At 32.4% G+C, this 19,497-nt stretch overlaps 1 pseudogene; it reads left to right on the top strand.

Annotated features, from left to right (window-relative positions):
- Nucleotides 1-10,550: 10,550 nt before the first annotated feature.
- On the top strand, nt 10,551-18,947 carry LOC127898700 (uncharacterized; annotated as a pseudogene).
- Nucleotides 18,948-19,497: the final 550 nt, after the last annotated feature.

Below are 19,497 nucleotides of genomic sequence, written 5' to 3'. Positions count from 1 at the left end.
GATTTCAATTTCATGCTACGGCAGGCTGCATCCCTTCCCATTATTAGTTATTATTAGGCTTTAGCATGCTATGTTTATTCTCTACCGTTAACATATATGTTTTCATAATGTTGATTTTGATGATAACAAACAAGATTAAGAATGATAAATCTTTTAAGCCCAAATTATTTAATATTCTTTTAAATCATTATTTTCACATTATAAATATTTTATATTTAATGGAAAAATGATTTTATGAAATTAATTGTTTTTATTCTTTTTAAATAAATCATTATTTTCACATTATAAATGTTTCATATTTAATGGAAAAATGATTTTATGAAATTGGTTGTTTTTCAAAGTTTATGGTTTAATTGAAAGAATTTTGAAAACTTTGAAATAAACAAATATTGCTTGAAATTTCAGATTTGGACCTATTTGAAACTATTTAAATATTTTGGGTAATTCTATAATTTCACATAGTTTGGGTGAAGTCATAATTTCATAAAGTTGTGGGATTGACAAAGCATTATTCTAAAATTCTGAAATTGGACCTTTTTAAAAAATTTCATAACGTTTTGGGTCACACTATAGTTTTATAAAGTTTTAGGGTCAAACTGTAAATTTTATAAAATTTTGGGGTCAAATTGTAAATTTTAATATATAATTACCATTATACCCTTCTAACAATTTTATAAAGTTTTATAAAGTTTCACTGTAAATTTAGGAAAATTTCACTATAGTAGTTACTGTAGCAAGCGGCTATCCGGATTCTGACAAACGAAAGTCCGGATTTTAGGCAGAATCTATCCGAATTGAAAGCGGCTAACCGGATCCTGACAAACGGAAATTCGATTGTTGGGCAGTAAGCTACTGAGCATAAGCGGAAATCCGGATTTGACAAAGCGGCAATCCGGATGTTCAAAAATTCAAAATTGTGGCTGTAACGGTAACATTAAGCGAAATTCTGGATGTCCATAACCGGCAATCCGGTTACGACCAAAATGTGCATAACGGCTAGTTTTTGAGCTCAAACTATATAAACTCAAAACCAATTCATTTTTGGAAATCTAAGCAAGCAAAAACAAGTGCACACAACATATATTGAGCTTCAATTTCGTGAATCATCATTCATTAAATCATCTTTGTTCTTCAATTTGTATATCCACTCTTAAAGAGAGTTTGATTGTTGTATTTTTTATTTCTCATCAAATTGTGAGAGTACAAGTGTGAGAAACACTTGGAGTGAAGAGATTGGAGAGATAATCTCTTGTTGTAAAGGTTTATTGACACCTTGAAGTCAATTGTAAACGTTTGAAGGCTTGGAAAGGCTTGGATAGTGAAATCCTCAAGCCCGGTGTGCTTGGAGGCGTGGACGTAGGCGGGGATTGCTGAACCACTTAAAAATCCTTGAGTTTGCTTTCTCTTCCCTTACTCATTTATTATTGTGCTTTTATTAAATTTATTGTTTTCGAATTTATCAAGGCATTAGATTAAATTGTTGTGTGGCTTGCCTAGGATAATTTTTAAAATTCCAATTCACCCCCCCCCCATCTTGGGTTGCCTAGTTAGTATTTCACCTACTACAACTTTGTTTAAGTATATTATTATGGGAAAATGACAAACACACCCTCAACGTTTAGACAAAACCCTTAATGTTTCGAAAAAAATATTTACACTCTCATTCACTAACGGAAACAGTTACTTTTAATAGAAATAATAATTTTAATATATAATTACCATTATACCCTTCTAACACATAAAAAATTAATTGTTAATTATGTAATTTGTCCATATATTGTTAATAAAATTACAAATATACCCTCATTGCCCAATTCCTCTATTTAAATTTTTATCAAATTCTCTTTTCAAGCCAAATAAATTTAATCTATTATCAATTTTTATGTCTATTGGATATGTTATTTAATACAATTAAAATAACAACAAAAATAAATTCCTACTCTAAATAAATTGTGTATAGTGATTGAGTAGGGTCGTGTCCACAGAGATCGGTAATTATTTAAATCCTTTTGAAACGTAAAATGTAAAATGGGGGAATTGTTGACAATAATAAAAATCAAATTAAAAATAACAAGAATGCAAATTAAAGTTGTAATTCAAATTGGAGAAAGCTCTGGTTGAAGGAATTAACTCAGCTTGATTCGACTACTGATCATTGATTCAAATATAGATTATTATTACTCATGAATAGACCGGTTATAGCTACTGAGACCCTCTAATAACCAATCTCTCCTTAACTAGTGGATAACCAAGGTACGACCGTTGGTTATTTCCCTAATCAATAGACAACTCTAGATACGATCATAGGATTTAATCAATTGACAGCCTGAAAAACCAGAGAGACCCAAATCATAATCAACACATATGATGATTCATTTAAATTAGATTGTTTATTCTCACAACACAACTCTCTGCTATGTTATTTGTCACAAACATTAAATTCTTTATACGATGAATCCTTTAATTGACAATAGATTAAGTTGATAATTAAATAGTGGCCAATTACCTAATTAACAAACATAATCATAAAAATAATTCAGAGAATAAACAAATACCCAAAAAGCAATAAAACAATTAAAGCACAAGAAAGATCTCACAGTAGTGATGAATCAAAGCTTCATTATCCTTCAACTAGAAAAATAGGTTTAGTTCTTCATAGAGAGAAGAGAAAAATTAAGATCTAGGGTTTCTTTCTTTTTCTCCAATCCAAAAATCCCCCTTTTTCACAATAGATTCCTCCCTTAAATACTCTCTCTCTCTTCTCTTTTAGAGTTCTATTTAAAATAAAATACTAATATCTAAAATATTAAATTCGTAATTACAAAAATAGCCAAAATATAAAACACGTTAAACTAAAAACTGCAGGTCCGCAATTGACAGCACGCGCCTACGCCTTATCAACAAAGTTCTTCTGCCGCTCATAATTTCTCCAAGGGAACAATCATCCCTAAACATCATCTTGTAGCTCAATTTTATCACCAATCAATAGAATTGCACCTACAAAAGTAAATCACTATTATTAAATGCAAAACATCGATATTAAGGGAAGTAAACAATGCAAAACTAGTGCATAAATTGCACTCTAACAATACCCTCATTGCCCAATTCCTCTATTTAAATTTTTATCAAATCCTCTTTTCAAGCCAAATAAATTTAATTCATTATCAATTTTTATGTCTATTGGATATGTTATTTAATACAATTAAAATAATATGTTTTGTAATTATTGTTGTAACCAGCCTTTTTTTATTTTGTTGATTATACAAGTTTAAATTATTGACATTTTAATTGTTAATTATCTACTTTAAATTTTAATTGTTATTCTTATGGCATTAATAACTAATTTTATTTATTTATATTCTTGGGTAATGGATTAAATTTATTTGGCTTGAAGAGAGAATTTGATAAAAATTTAGATAGAGGAATTGGGTAATGAGGGTATATTTATAATTTTATTAACAATATATGAATAAATTGGACAATTAACATTTATTTTTTATGTGCTAGAAAGGAATAACGGTAATTATATATTAAAATTACTATTTCCGTTAAAAGTAACTGTTTCCGTTAGTGAATGAGAGTGTAAATGTCTTTTTTGAAACGTTAGGGGGTTTTTGTCCTTTTGTCTAAACGTTGGGGGTGTGTTAGTTTTTTTTCCTATTATTATTAGCACCATCTCTTTATAAAGTAAAGGAAGAAGAATCAATTCTCCGCTCACTTTTAGAGCACTGATTTTTACCCATCATTTTTCTTTATTTTGCATTAGAATTTCATTTGATAGGATAGAGAATTTGGGTTTGTTCTTCAAGGATTAGAATTCTCTCCTTTTTTTTTCAATCTCTTTTAATCTCTCTTAGTCCTTCAATATTTATAAATTTATTTCTAAATAAAGTGAAAAAAAATTTGGCTTGATTGTCAATATCAAATTTTAAAATTCAATCTTAACCACTTATTTCACTTGAAAATATTAGGGGAAAAAATTATTAAAAGAGGATCTTTGTCCATTCTTAAAAGTCAAATTAAAATTCATAATGATGGTGTTGCAGGATCCTTACTACTATATTAAACAAGTCTTTTATTAGAAGGGTTGATTACAAACTAGAATTTATTATTGTTTATTTTTTAATGCAAAATGTATATTTAAATTAATATAGCATATGATGAGTCATGCTTAATTGCTGACGTTCATATTTTAAAATTATCAAGATGCAGTTGAAAGATTAAAAAAGAAAAAGAAGATATAAACTTCGATACACTAAAGACAAGAATAGTGCATTCTAGTTCATATTTTTCTTATCTTTTAACTATGTATTTTAAATTCATCTGAACATCCGAACCTAAGCACCAAGCTACATATTAGATTATAAATTGAAACTTGTCAAATGATTACTAATATTACTATTTTCATTGTTACCGAGTGTTAAGCATTCCACTTTACCCATGTACATATTTGAATAGGAATATTCATAATATACTAATTAGCATAAAATTCTATTTAAAAATAAATAAATAAAAAACTAAAAAGAATCAGAGAGATTAACCAAAAAAAAAAAAAACCAAAACATGTCACAAGGTAGGATGAAAATGAACAAGTTCAACAGTTGTTGACTTAAAACTCTTTTGAAGGCCCAATTTTATAAGTGGGCTACGTAAGGTATTTGAGCCATGAAGACCACTCGTATGGGCCTTTTTTAAGCTCAACCCTGACATCACTCACATGCCCCTTTATCCTCAAGTCAAATCTACAAATAAGTAATTTTTTTTTATTACATAACTCCCGCTTCTTTTATTATACACCCACCCAACATTTTTTTTTTATTATTAAAGAAGGGCTCACGAAGAGCTAATGCAACACTAAACGGGAGTGTACAATCCCATAAGCATTATTACATAATAAACCAAAAATAGCAGGGGGAGGGGACCACCCTACATTCTTTAATTTCACATTAAATAATTTAATTTATATGGTGAAGGGGCGAGGCATAGCGGAAGTAGGATTGATTGGATAAAAACACTAGATATCGTTCTAGTATTGGACTAAACCAACGCGATTAAGTTACCCTTTAATTGAAGCGTGATTAGATATCGTTCTAATCAAGACGACTCAATGAGATTTTTAATAACGCATAAAGCGAGATTAGATGACGCTCTAATCCAAACGACTCTACAAGATAGATTTTGATAGATAATCCCAAATGTAATTATAAAAGGGGAGTTTTATTGAATAATTAAATCTGAACTTTTTTAAAACAATGACAAGGTTTCTCTATTTATAATAGAAGAAACCAACTTCTCTAAGTTAACCTAAAAAGGGAAACTAAATCACAATTATTATAGAAATAAAAGACTAGGACACATACCATAATTGACTTAAACTAAAATAGAAATTCTTAAAACAATAAATATTCTATAATCCCAAATTACCTAAAATAACCTAATTTACCTTCCTACATCATTCTCCCCCTCTTAAAAGAAACTCGTCCTCGAGTTTGAATACAGTCTGGAGGATGCAACTTATAGTGTAGGAGCAAATCATCTTGTAATTCAAACTTGTAGCCTTGCTCATCAATCTTCCTCGAAACTTTGAAGTATCCAAACTTCATCAACTTCCTTCGCTTGTACATTCTTTGAGCCGATGACGACTTCCAAGAACGAACAACGATCAAATAACTCTTGCCCTTCCTCAATTGCCGCTCAATGCGCTCTCCAATAAATTTCACATTTTCAATCAAATCTTCTTCAAGCACAATCTTCTTGTCTTCAATGTGAATAGGTAAAACCATTTCAATCATTTCAACTTCTTCAACTTGATTTTGCGGCACGATCTCGATCATACTATTAGGCTCGCTGCTTAAATCAAGATGAGATTGTTCTTCTTCTTTAAAAATCCCAAAGAGAAAAAAAATTTCATCATCTTCAACACTCGTCTTGTCCTCCAAGGAAACATCATGCAAATTCTCGCTCTTGTCCTCCAAGGAAACATCATGCACATTCTCGCACAAATTGTCAGATTGAAACTTCAAATCAATGATAAATTGTACATTTTCCTGCGGTATCTCACGCGAGTCTTCTTCCTCAACGAAAGGAGAACTTTTGGTACATCTCTAGGCACTTTCATAGAAACACGCAATTCCTTGATTAAATTCTAGATTTCGTCAATTTGTTTATTCACATCATCAAACTTTCTTTAATGTTGTGACTCAATTTGCGATTCGATTTTCTTGGCTAAATAAATTGCATGCTGTAAATTGTAGATAGTGTATGTAGGCATCTTTTCTTGAATATGCAAATCAAGCCCTTTAATAAATCTTGTAACTGTATTCTCTTCAGACTCATAGTAATAATTGCATCCATAAAATCGTTCAAACTCATAAGCACGAGAAGAAATGGATCTCGTACTTTGCTGTACCAAACAATAATCAAGAGGGATAAACTCGGATTGCAAAATACGCTTCATACGGTTCCATGATCAAACTTTGCATTTGCCTTTGTCAATTCGAGAAGTTTGCAACTCATCCCACCATTCTGAAGCACTTATGCTTAATCTACTAACAACAAATGATACTTGCTTTTCTTTGGGAGTACGCCGAAATAGAAACCAGTGATGAATCTTGTCCAATCATTCAAGAAATTTATCCGAATAAGTGTATGCAGATAATAACGGCACATGATAGGGCAATAACGGTAGTTTGCCATTTATTGCCAAGTTTCCACACAATGGCAAAATCGTAATTAAGGCTCAACTCTCGGGTTTGGTATGGCCAACGGTCGGTGCCCGTGATTGGGACCAGAGGGTATCGGATCTGAAAGATTTGGTGATGAGGAACTCGATGGTGGTTGTGGATTGGCCAGATCCGCGGTGGTGGGTGTAGATCGAAGAGGTAAAGCTTGCGGGTTTGAGGGTTGTTTGCCTGATGGTTAATATGGGCGATTTGTGATGTTGATGGCCGGGTTTTGTTCGGCAGAGGATGGAGATTCTTTTGGTGGTGGTGCTCGATGGTGGGGTGGCTTACGGTGGCGGATCGAGTGATGAAGCCGCAGGTTTAAGTGCTTTCGTGCGGCAGTTGTGGGGGTGTTTAAGGATGGTGGTTGATCGGGTTTTGTTCGGCGGTGGTTGGGGATTACAACAGCAGCAACGATTGACGGAAATAGGCGGTGATTTCACGGTGGTGGATGGTTGAGGTCGCGCGGATTTGGGTATTTTCGCGGTGGTTGTAGGCGGCGTTGAGAACGGGCTGGGTTTGGGTTTGGTCGCCGGAGGCTGGCGAGGTTGGCAGCTGTGTTGGCTGGCTAAACAGTGGTGTTGTGTGGTTGTAGTGGCGGCGGCTGTGGTGGGGGTGCGGCGGTTAGGGTTTAAAATTTGGGGATTTTTGATTTTTTTTTTTTCAACGGTGGATTTGGTATGGAGGGGTATGGGGTATCCAGGAAAGCTGTACGATTCGCACAGAATTGTTCTGATACCAATTGATGGGGCGAGGCATAGCGGAAGTGGGATTGATTAGATAAAAATACTAGATATCGTTTTAGTATTGGACCGAGCCAACGCGATTAGGTTACGCTCTAATCGAAGCATGATTCTGAATGAGGTTAATGAGATTTTTAATAATGCATAAAGCGAGATTAGATGACGTTCTAATCCAAACGACTCTACAAGAGAAGTTTTGAATCTTTGATAGATAATCCTAGATGGAATTATAAAAGGGGAGTTTTATTGAATAATTGAATCTGAACTTTTTTAAAACAATGGCAAAGTTATAATAGAGGAAATTCACTTTTCTAAGTTAACCTAAAAAGAAAAACTAAATCACAATTATTATAGAAATAAAAGACTATGACACATACCATAATTGACTTAAACTAAAATAAAAATTCCTAAAACAATAAATATTCTATAATCCCAAATTACCTAAAATAAATTAATTTACCTTCCTACATCAGATTAATGAGGCTACTAAAGAATTCGAACATGAACGACTAGTGATGACGAATGCTAATGATTGATGCACAAGAGATGGAAAATTCTCATTTTTAACACTTATTATCAAAATAGAGGCGTTTGGTGTGAATCTCTCCTCTCATTTGCATCACCAATGGCATCCTCATTGTGCTTTGATACATTCTTTTCACGAAAATGACGACATGTATAGTTTAGGGTTTTTAAAAATATATTTCATTTACTTGAGATATTATTCAAGGTAAGTGAAACAAAAACTTGTGAGTGCTTAGTTGTTCGATTTGTAAAATTTTTTATGATAGTATGTATTAAAGTATGAGGTTCCAATCTCGTTTGTATTGGTGTGAAAGAAGTCGGATTATCATCATATTACTTAAAGAATATATATGTATAATAAAGAGATGAAAATGGATGTAATAGAAAAAATTATTTGATGGGTAATTTGTTACTAATTGAGATTCACTAAATAACAAAGTGCACATAAATAGAAATAAAAACACAAAATATAGAGATATTCAACCCATTCAAGCATGCTGTTTTTACTTTTATTATATTCATTTTCAAGTATAAAAATATGGAGTATAAAACCCTTCTTTATAGGCATGGACAAGGGTGGACAGAAAAAATCGATGCCCACTAAAAGACCAAATGGCACCAATGATTCAAGTTGATGTGGTTTGGTTATAAAAATCAATAAAAATCAATCAATTCATATTAAAGGTGTGTTTATTTGTAGGATTGATGAATCAGAATCTGAAATGAGAATGGTTGATAGCGTTTATTTGTTAAAGTAGAAGTGTGAATGAGAATGAAATATATGAGGCTCGTATGTTTTTTGAATTAACTATTAAAGAATGTTGAGAATCAAGTTTTCTTTTCTTAAATTTTTTATTTTACCCCATTAAATTTTTTATAATTTTTAAATTACCCAAATTAATTTTTGCCACTTGCAAATAGGTCCTAAATTATTTATCATTAGTAATACAATAATAATAGTACTAGTAGTAGTAATAATAATAATAATAATAATAATAATAATATATCATTGTCGTCATTATTATTATTATTATTATTAACAATAATTATATTGAATGATAAAAATCATAATCACAATTATTATAATAAATAATGAAAATAATCAACTTAGGTTATTTTAGTAACTTGTAATAATCTATTTTGATTCCAAAACAAAATAAACAGATTAATAGTAATACAACTCATTTTGATTCCAATTTTAATAAGTAAAATAACAAAATTTATTATGATTATCAATTAACATTCTGATTCCATCCATTCCAATTAAGAATTAGTAAACGTAACATAAAAAAAATCACAAAATACAAATGAATGAACTTTAAAAAACCAAAAAAAGGAACCAAATTATGGATTAATTCTAAATCGAACCAACACTATGTATTAATCCAACATAGGAAAATTAATTTCTTTTGATTTTGTGGAAATAGCATTTTCCATTGCCCAAAAATTTTCAAATAGTTTTGGTGGCTTAAAGGCAATTTATTTGTCGGGTTAGGAGATGGGACGAGGACAAAGAGCCACTTTGGGATTGCAATTGTTAATTAAATAAGTTACTTTTACTGTACGGATGCAATAAACAGCTAATTAAAAAAGCTCCTTAGTGTTTAGTAAGCTGTGTTGTCGCAGTTGCTGTAAAATTTAAAAGTAATGTACGTGCGTTTGTTAAATTTTATTATAAATGTATTATTTTATTTTATAATAATCAAAACATACGTAAGTTTAAATTACCTTTTATTTTTTTATTATATTTAATGATGTTTAGACATAGCTTTTTAAAAAAAAAACACGTAAAATGACATAAACTGAAAAAAATAATAAATTTATTATATAAAATATGATAAAAATTCATACTAATACGTAATCTAGATAAAAAAAAAGTAATATACATTACATTAATATTAAACATGATGTAATAAACATGGAAAAAAATATAAATAGATTGAATATTAAAAACCATGTTTATGAAATTAATTTTAAAAGTTATGGTTAATTCATGTGAAATTGTTCAAAGTTCAAAAAAATTTACATAATTATATGCAAACTTTTTTTAATTTTATAATAGGAAATACAAGTAAAATATAAAAAATATGAACTTATTAGATTAAAACTTTGATACTAGAGAGAATATACATTAGTTGTAGCTGTAATTTGATTGTGGTAATAATATGATATTTAATGGCTTAATATTATGGTGTATGAAAAAATAAGATATAATTATTTTTTAAAAATATTAAGATTATAATAAAAAATTTTAAAAATGTATAATAGATTATTTAATAAGTTGTTTATAAAAAATAATTCTCTAAAAAAAAGTTACTGTCAAAATTAAAATGAGCAGTTTTTATAAAATTTATCAAATACAAATTTTATAATAAATTATAAAATAAATATTTTATTCAATTTCAATTTCCACATCAAATCGGGACTAAATTTAAATTTGGAATCAAGTTACGGTGTAACTGTGGTATTGTGCTACAGTTGCATCTAACCGTTGGATGTAGTTAGATTAGTGGAGTCCACTGACATCCAACGGTTAGTTGCACCTAAGATTCCCCTAAATTTGTATCCTATTTTCAACTTCGGTACGTGGATCCGGCCGGAGCACTGTTTGCGTCACTGAAACTGCAACAATAGATTTCATTCTCAGCAAAAGACGAATAAAATTTAAATCACAGTTTTGAGTTTTCCACCCAGAAAATTAAAATTCGCGAGAAAATGATGGTCCGGTACAAGATGTACAATTCATTTGGTTTCAAAAGTTTGGCGGCGATGCTGTTGCTTTTGATTCTCTCCAGTTCGACTTCGTACAGAGCTTCAGCTGAGACAACTATGCACACTAACAATTGGGCTGTCTTGGTTTGCACTTCTCGCTTCTGGTAACAAAATCACCTTCATTTTTATTTTATTTTATTTTATTTTATTTTCAGTTTTTATATTTTTTTCCCGATTTTGATTTAATTTTTGGAAGAATTAAAGCTTTCCCGTTTCATTATAAATTATACCCCATTTTTAACAATGTTGATGATGAACAAAACCCATGGTACAATTTCTCTTTCTTGTGATTGTAATTTCTGAGTTTCAGCTAATATTACTGCATTCTTGTTGATGAGCTTGATTCTTCAAGCTTCTATTGCTTGGATTCATAAACTTCTATTGCCACGTCAAATGGCATTGTTTTGATGGACTAAAAACCGATTCCATGTCCTTGCCAATGGAATTAATCTCTGAATTGGTTTGTTCAGGTTCAATTATCTGACATATGGCTAATACATTATCCTTGTATAGGTAAGCTATTAGCTTGTTGTTTTCGCATCGTCTTGTGAAGTAATTTGCTTTTCTCTTCCCTCCTCTTTTCATTTGTAGACTGTGCACTTTAACTTGATTTTTCAGAACAGTTAAGCGGCTAGGAATACCCGATGAGAGGATAATACTTATGCTGGCAGATGACATGGCTTGTAATGCTAGAAACAAGTATCCTGCACAAGTTTTCAATAATGAGAACCACAAACTTAATTTGTATGGAGATAATGTCGAGGTTGGTACTGTGTTCTCCAGACACTCTGCTTAGGTCTTTAGGTTTTGAAAGGGGGTGACGTCTCCTTATAAGTCTTTCAATGAACACCTTATGGAGACAGTCAATCAAGAATTTAAATTTAAGGGTGTATAATTACTGAACATGCCTTGCTTCTAGGAAATTAAAGTTTAGCAGATCCTCATTTTACTAAACTTCAATCACCCAGGTAGACTATCGTGGTTATGAAGTGACTGTTGAAAACTTTTTAAGAGTTTTGACCGGGCGTCACGAGGCTGCTGTTCCTAGATCAAAGCGTCTTTTAAGTGATGAAGGAAGCCATATTCTTCTATACATGACGGGTCATGGGGGAGATGAATTTTTAAAATTTCAGGACTCAGAAGAGCTCCAAAGTCATGATCTAGCAGATGCAGTGAAGCAAATGAAAGAAAAGCACAGGTGAGATTGTATTCTGCTTTCATGCCTATTGCCTTTAACAGTAACATTCAACCATAAGAATGAAAGTAAAAGGGTTTATAGACCTGTAGTTCTGCCATTTTGGATGGTGTATAGATGAAACATATTTATTTCTCAATGTAAAATGCCGATATGAAATGCTAATCATTTATGGTAGATTTTGGTGGCCGTTTACATTTATACATTTATGATCCTGCTTAATAATGAGCTTGTGTGTCTTATCACAAAATTAGATTCAAGGAGTTGCTGATAATGGTGGACACTTGCCAAGCTGCCACACTCTTCTCTCAGGTTAGTATGGTGTGTCTAAATGGGTTGTACTTTTCACAAATATTAGACTAGTTAGTTCTAGTGATTATTAGACTTTACTTTCCTGCAGTATTATTTTTAAACTAGAGAAACATGCACTTGGTAGTGCGAAGAAAAATCTTTAACTATGTTGCTCGGTTCGAATGGTTAAATTACGAATCACTTCATAGCTGCTCTTTTATCGGTGACTACTCATAATTAGTTAAGAATCAAATGTCATTATACTCAAGCAGTTATCTGTTTCATTGGTGGACCAACACACCTGCTCTGCCGCATGAGATCCCCAAAAGTTGTTCATGAAATGTTTACAATTGTTGTGCACCTCAGCTTTTGTGAGATGCCTCTTTGTTTAGATATCTGGTCACTATCGTCTAAGTTTTGAGTTTAGTAACAAGCTTCTGAATCAAATTTGGATCCATTGACGTGACTTTCTGAGTCTTTTAACTTAGCATACATTTAAAAAGTTGATTTACCTAACCAGTGATTTTGATGCTGAAGGAAACGCCTTTTTTAAATTGCGCAGCTTCATTCTCCAGGTGTTTTGGCAATTGGAAGTAGCATGAAAGGGGAGAACTCATATTCTCATCACTTGGACTCTGATGTAAGTGTTAAGCTGATAGAATTTTCTTGTTTACCAATCCTTTAAACATATAAGACCTAGGATACCTTGCTTTTGAAGTTTCAATCTTTTATTTTGCTTCTACAATTGCGGTTATTACATATGAACATCTCTTATTAACTTCAGGTTGGAGTATCTGTCGTGGATCGTTTCACATTTTATACCCTCGCTTTCTTTGAAAAGCTGAATATGTATGACAATGCGTCATTGAGCAGGTACAAGAAAATAGGACTTTATGCTTGTTATAAGAGTAGTATATTAGAGTCTCCGTCACATAAGCTTGAATACCAATATAAGTTTTATAACCTGATCCCAGCCAACTATCACCAGATCCAGCTGGGGCTTCCCAGAAACTAGGTATTTTCCTGGCTTGGGTACACTTTAGTCATAACCCATCAGTAAGGCTTCTTATGGGATTGTGGTGTTGAGGCTTTGAAGCCACAACTTCTGTGAAATGGAAGCACTAGCCGTCTAGTAAAACTAAATGAGTGTTTGGTAATCAAAGCTTTGAAGTTTGTTAAAGGTAAGTTAGTGAGGGTAATAATTTTTTATAAAACAACTATGGGTAAAATTAGCTTAGCTTCCAAAATGAAGCTGAAAGTGTTTTACTAAACACTTTCGCAGCTTTGCTTTGGAAGCACAGCCGCGAGACAGCAGTACCGAATGGAGCCTAAGACCCTGAGCTGGCCCAGGATTTTACCCATCCCTGTCTAGAGCACATCTGTGAATTTTCATATTTCTTCAAGGTTAGCTTCAGCATTATCTGTTTTGATGGTTGTTTTGCAGTCTTTTCACTTCTTACAATCCAACTCTGTTGATGTCAACTGCATATTACCGAACAGATCTACACCAAAGAAAATTGGAGGAGGTATGGAAGTTCTGGGCTTTTCTCCGATCCTTTTAATATTTCCATTCTAACTGCTTTGCTCTGCTCTTTTTTTTAATTCTTTATGGTTTGTTTAGGTGAAGTTTGTGCTCATTTTTCACATGCACAAGCTGCATACATCTTATGCTCATGTTTAATTATGCATAGATGTTGTTTCGTCAAACCCATTCAGCTCAGTGTTTGCTTGGCTGAATGATGTGGAGGGGCTATAGGTCTATGTTAAACTTATTTATAGATAATTGAGAATGTTTACCACTGCCATGATAAATATTACTAATTTCGAAGCAAACTATGACCACTTTTTGAGGTGAATCACCTCTATGTTTTACATTTATTGATTAGTATTGAAGTAGATGCTACATTTTTATTCAAAATTTTTGTTGGGGATGAAATAACTTCTGAGTTTTGACTAAGCATTTGCCCTTCTTTCTATCTTTCTTTGTGTAGGTACCTGTGACAAACTTCTTCGGCTCCGTCATGGAAACAATACATACTGACTCTGCCTACAGAACCACTCTTTCAAGGAAAACTTCTGAAACAAAAATGCCTTTGCAACAATCAGTCGAGCATGATGAGAGTAGACAATTGATAAATTCAAACGTCCAGGATCAAACCAGTGACACAAAAATTGAGGTGACTTTGCATGTTCCCTTTAAAAGCCAATTATTTACCTTTGTCATGTACAATTGTATTAACAAGAGGAACACAATTGTAGGATAAACAGTGCCCTTTTACACAGAGGTGGAATGCCTTTCAGGACAATTTGGAAAAAATTGAACGTATTGATTCCTTGGTGAACTATGGCTTGATAATAATGTTTCCTTTATTGTTGATTTCCACATGGTTATCGCGGTAAAGGTTGAACCAAATTTCTCACTCTGATTTCTTCCATGTTAACCTGTACATGTATGATGTATCTGCATTCAGGATGATGCCTCAGCTTAGTCATGATCACTTGTGTGCGGAACTTTCCCTGTTATATTCTTTTTCACACTCTGTCATCCAGTGATGAACCATATTAGTTTGTAATCAGACAGGCCGAAACAAAGGAAGATTCTCCCCGTAATTTTGACTGAAAATTTGTTTGACTGCCATGACTATATTTGGCACTCGTATCTTGGTTAGCTGTTGATGTGTACATTTTTATTTTCTTTACTGAGCTTTGCATTCCGTCAGAGTTGAATGGTTATCCATGTCTGGGATTCACTGTCTCAATGTGTGGCATCTTTGCAACTGGGGCCGATGTCAAATTAATGGATTGATAATTCACCATGGAATTGAAACTTTCGTAACTCTGAAAGTTTTGCGTTTGCTTGGGACCAAAATTCAAGAGCTTGGGAGATAAGTCATATTGGACATAGAATGTTATCGTATATAAACAAATTAATATAAATAATGTAGTATTATTTAAATAGGAATAATTCATTGAGTAACTTCGCCAACTATATTAAGGGTGCGTTTGGAATTTTGAAGTTGGGCAGCTGGAGTTTTTAAGTTACAGCACTAAAGTATTTATTAATTGTTGTATCTTAAAAGTTATGTTAATATGATTTTTTAATTGTATAATGAAAAATTTATTAATCTTTAATAATTTTATTAAAATTATTATTTAAAATTTATATTTATTATATATTACTAATTTTTGTTTTATAATTATAGTTTTTTTCCACAGCAGCTGTAACTTAAAAGTTACAGTACTTCAATCTCAAATACACTCTAATTACATTCAATGCATAATTTTATGACACCATATGAATGATTTCATATGTTTAAAACCATAGGCTAAAGGAATAACATCATGGACAGTATCATTTAGCATAACGTGTGTAATGCGTTAAAGAGTCAAATCAAGACGATGAAAATGAACCCATCTTTAAATATTTTAATTGTTCGTTTTTTTTTATTGAGTTTAGTGGGTAGGGCCGGGTTATTTACAAATAATTCAATAAACAATTTCGCCAATTATTTAGTGAGCACAATTACACACGAAACACAATTTTATAGTACTTTATGAATAATACTCAAACAGTGAATAAACCAAATAACATTTTCAACAGGGTCACTCAGCATATTATGTGTGCAACATGCTAAAAAAAAATCAGTTAACACATAAAGAATGAACTTGTTATTTTTATTATTTTTATTGATTGCTTTCTCTTTAAGTCACATTTGAGTTTAGTGGGTTGGGTGGGTTGGGTTGGGTTTGGTTTAAAGCTTTAGGCTAGAATAGAGCATGTACATTGTGGAGAGTTTCATTTGGGGTTAATTAAAATTAAATTAACAATTAAGGTGTGCAATGAAATTAACCCATCTAATTTTCTGTGATTTTTCCTCTCTTTTTCTCTTCTTTTTTATTTTTCATTGTCTGAACAGAATCAGTGATACCATCAGCAACAAGAAGAGCACAGGAAGAAGATTAGAGAGCAGATGATGATGCGATACAAAGAGGTAACACTAATGTATGCATAATGCAGCTGATCCACTTGATGATAATCACCATATCTGCTGAAATCTTCAACCCCCCACTTAATCTTTTTGCCGGAAAAAGAAGCCAAAAAGGAAGCTTTCAGGAAGTACTTAGATTCTAGTGGCGTTCTTGATGCTCTGAAGTAAGTGTTAAGCTGATAGAATTTTCTTGTTTACCAATCCTTTAAACATATAAGACCTAGGATACCTTGCTTTTGAAGTTTCAATCTTTTATTTTGCTTCTACAATTGCGGTTATTACATATGAACATCTCTTATTAACTTCAGGTTGGAGTATCTGTCGTGGATCGTTTCACATTTTATACCCTTGCTTTTTTTGAAAAGCTGAATATGTATGACAATGCGTCATTGAGCAGGTACACGAAAGTAGGACTTTGTGCTTGTTATAAGAGTAGAGTCTTAGAGTCTCTGACACATAAGCTTGTATACCAATATAAGTTTTATAACCCACCAGTAAGGCTTCTTATGGGATTGTGGTGTTGAGGCTTTGAAGCCGCGACTTCTGTGAAATGGGAGCACTAGCTATCTAGTGAAACTAAATGAGTGTTTGGTAATCAAAGCTTTGAAGTTTGTTAAAAGGAAGTTAGTGAGGGTAATAATTTTTCATAGAACAACTATGGGTAGAATTAGCTTAGCTTCCAAAATGAAGCTGAAAGTGTTTTACTAAACACTTTGGTAGCTTTGCTTTGGAAGCACACCCACAATACAGCAGTACCGAATGGAGCCTAAGACCCAGAGCTGGCCCGGGATTTTGCCCATCCCTGTCTATGGCACATCTGTGAATTTCCATATTTCTTCAAGGTCAGCTTCAGCATTATCTGTTTTCATGGTTGTTTTGCAGTCTTTTCACTTCTTACAATCCAACTCTGTTGATGTCAACTACATATTACCGAACAGATCTATACCAAAGAAAATTGGAGGAGGTATGGAAGTTCTGGGCTTTTCTCCGATCCTTTTATTTCTATTCTACATTTCCATTCTAACTGGTTCACTCTGATCTTTTTTTTTTTTTTTTTATTCTTTACGGCTGTTTAGGTGAAGTTTATGCTCATTTTTCAATGCACAAGCTGCGTACATCTTATGCTTATTTTTAATTATACATAGATGTTGTTTCGTTAAACCTCTTCAGCTTAGTGGTTGCTTGGCTGAATGATGTGAATGGGCCTTTGGTCTATGTTAAACTTAATTATGGATAATTGAGGATGGTTTACCACTGTCATAATAAATATTACTAATTTCGAAGCAAACTATGATCACTTTTTGAGGTGAATCACCTGTATGCTTTACATTTGTTGATTAGTATTGAAGCTGATGCTACCTTTTTATTCAAAATTTTTGTTGGGGTTGAAATAACTTCTGAGTTTTGACTAAGAATTTGCCCTTGTTTCTCTCTTTCTCTGTATAGGTACCTGTGACAAACTTCTTTGGCTCAGTCATGGAAACAGTACATACTGACTCTGCCTACAGAACCACTCGTTCAAGGAAAACCTCTGAAACAAAAATGCCTTTGCAACAATCAGTCAAGCATGATGAGAGAAGACAATTGATAAATTCAAATGTCCAGGATCAAACCAGTGACACAAAAATTGAGGTGACTTTGCATGTTCCCTTTAAAAGCCAATGATTTACCTTTGTCATGTACAATTGTATTAACAAGAGGAACACAATTGCAGGATAAACAGTGCCCTTTTACACGTAAGTGGAATGCTTTTCAGGACAAGTTGGAAAAAATTGAACATATTGATTCCTTGGTGAACTATGGTTTCATAATAATGTTTCCTTTATTGTTGATTTCCACATGGTTATTACTAACTTTTGTTTCATAATTACAATTTTTTTCCACAACAGCTGTAGCTTAAATAAAAGTTACGGCACTTCAATCTCAATCGCACCCTAATTACATGTGACGCATAATTTTATGACACCATATGAATGATTTCATATGTTTAAAACCGTAGGCTAAACAAGTAACATCGTGGATAGTATCATTTAGTATAACGCGTGTAATGCGTTGAAGAGTCAAAACCAGACAACGAAAATGAACCCATCTTTTAAATATTTTAATTGTTGTTTTCTTTTTATTGAGTTTAGTGGGTAGGGTCGGGTTATTTACAAATGATTCAATGAACGATTTCGCTAATTATATAGTGAGCACAATTGCACAGGAGACACAATTTTATCGTACTTTATGAATAGTATTTAAACAGTGAATAAACCAAATAACATTTTCAACAGGGTCACTCAGCAGATCATGTGTGCAACGTGCTAAAGAACCTTATTTTTATTATTTTTGTTGATTGCTTTCTCTTTAAGTCACGTGTTAGTTTAGTGGGTTGGGTTGGGTTTAAAACTTTAGGCTAGAATAGAGTAGGTCCGTTGTGCAGAGTTTCATTTGGGGTTAATTAAAATTAAATTAACAATTAAGGGGTGCAATGAAATTAACCCTTCTAATTTTCTGTGATTTTTCCTCTTTTCTTTTCTTTTTGATTTTTCATTGTCTGAACAGAATCAGTGATACCATCAGCAACAAGAAGTGCACAAGAAGAAGATTAGAGAGCAGATGATGATGCAATACAAAGAGGTAACACTAATGTATGCATAATGCAGCTGATCCACTTTATGATAATCACCATATCTGCTGAAATCTTCAACCCCCCACTTAATCTTTTTGCCGGAAAAAGAAGCCAAAAAGGAAGCTTTCAGGAAGTACTTAGATTCTAGTGGCGTTCTTGATGCTCTCACCAAAGGTTTCCATTCCTCTCTTTCATCTTCTCTTTTTTCGTTTTCTTTTTTTATTTTTATTTTTATTTCAACTGAATTTTAATTTCTGTTTCATTTTGTTGTTGTTGTTGTTGCTTCCAGTTCTTGTTGCATTATATGAGCAAAATGACAAGCCTTCTTCTGCTCTTGAGTAAGTTCATGTAATTCTTTTCTTCTTTCAAATGGGATCATTTAATTGGCTGAAAAATTGGGTTTTTCTATTTTGTTTATTTATTTTGGTGGGCAGGTTTTTTCAACAGGAATTAGGAGCTCCTAGTGTCTCTGAATATGAGAAGCTGCAAGCTGAAATGTAAGATTTGCAATTGAAATATAATGAGCTTTTGGCTGCACATCAAGAAAATTGCAAAGAGGTGATTTTTAATTTTTGGATATGTTGATATGAAGAGAACTTCATCTATTAAATCAAATGTGTGGTATTTTTCGGTTCACTGCTGTTGG

This window comes from Citrus sinensis, chromosome 8, assembly GCF_022201045.2.
Source record: "Citrus sinensis cultivar Valencia sweet orange chromosome 8, DVS_A1.0, whole genome shotgun sequence".
NCBI classification, from domain to species: Eukaryota; Viridiplantae; Streptophyta; class Magnoliopsida; order Sapindales; family Rutaceae; genus Citrus; species Citrus sinensis.
This window is presented reverse-complemented; position numbering and strand designations above follow the sequence as displayed.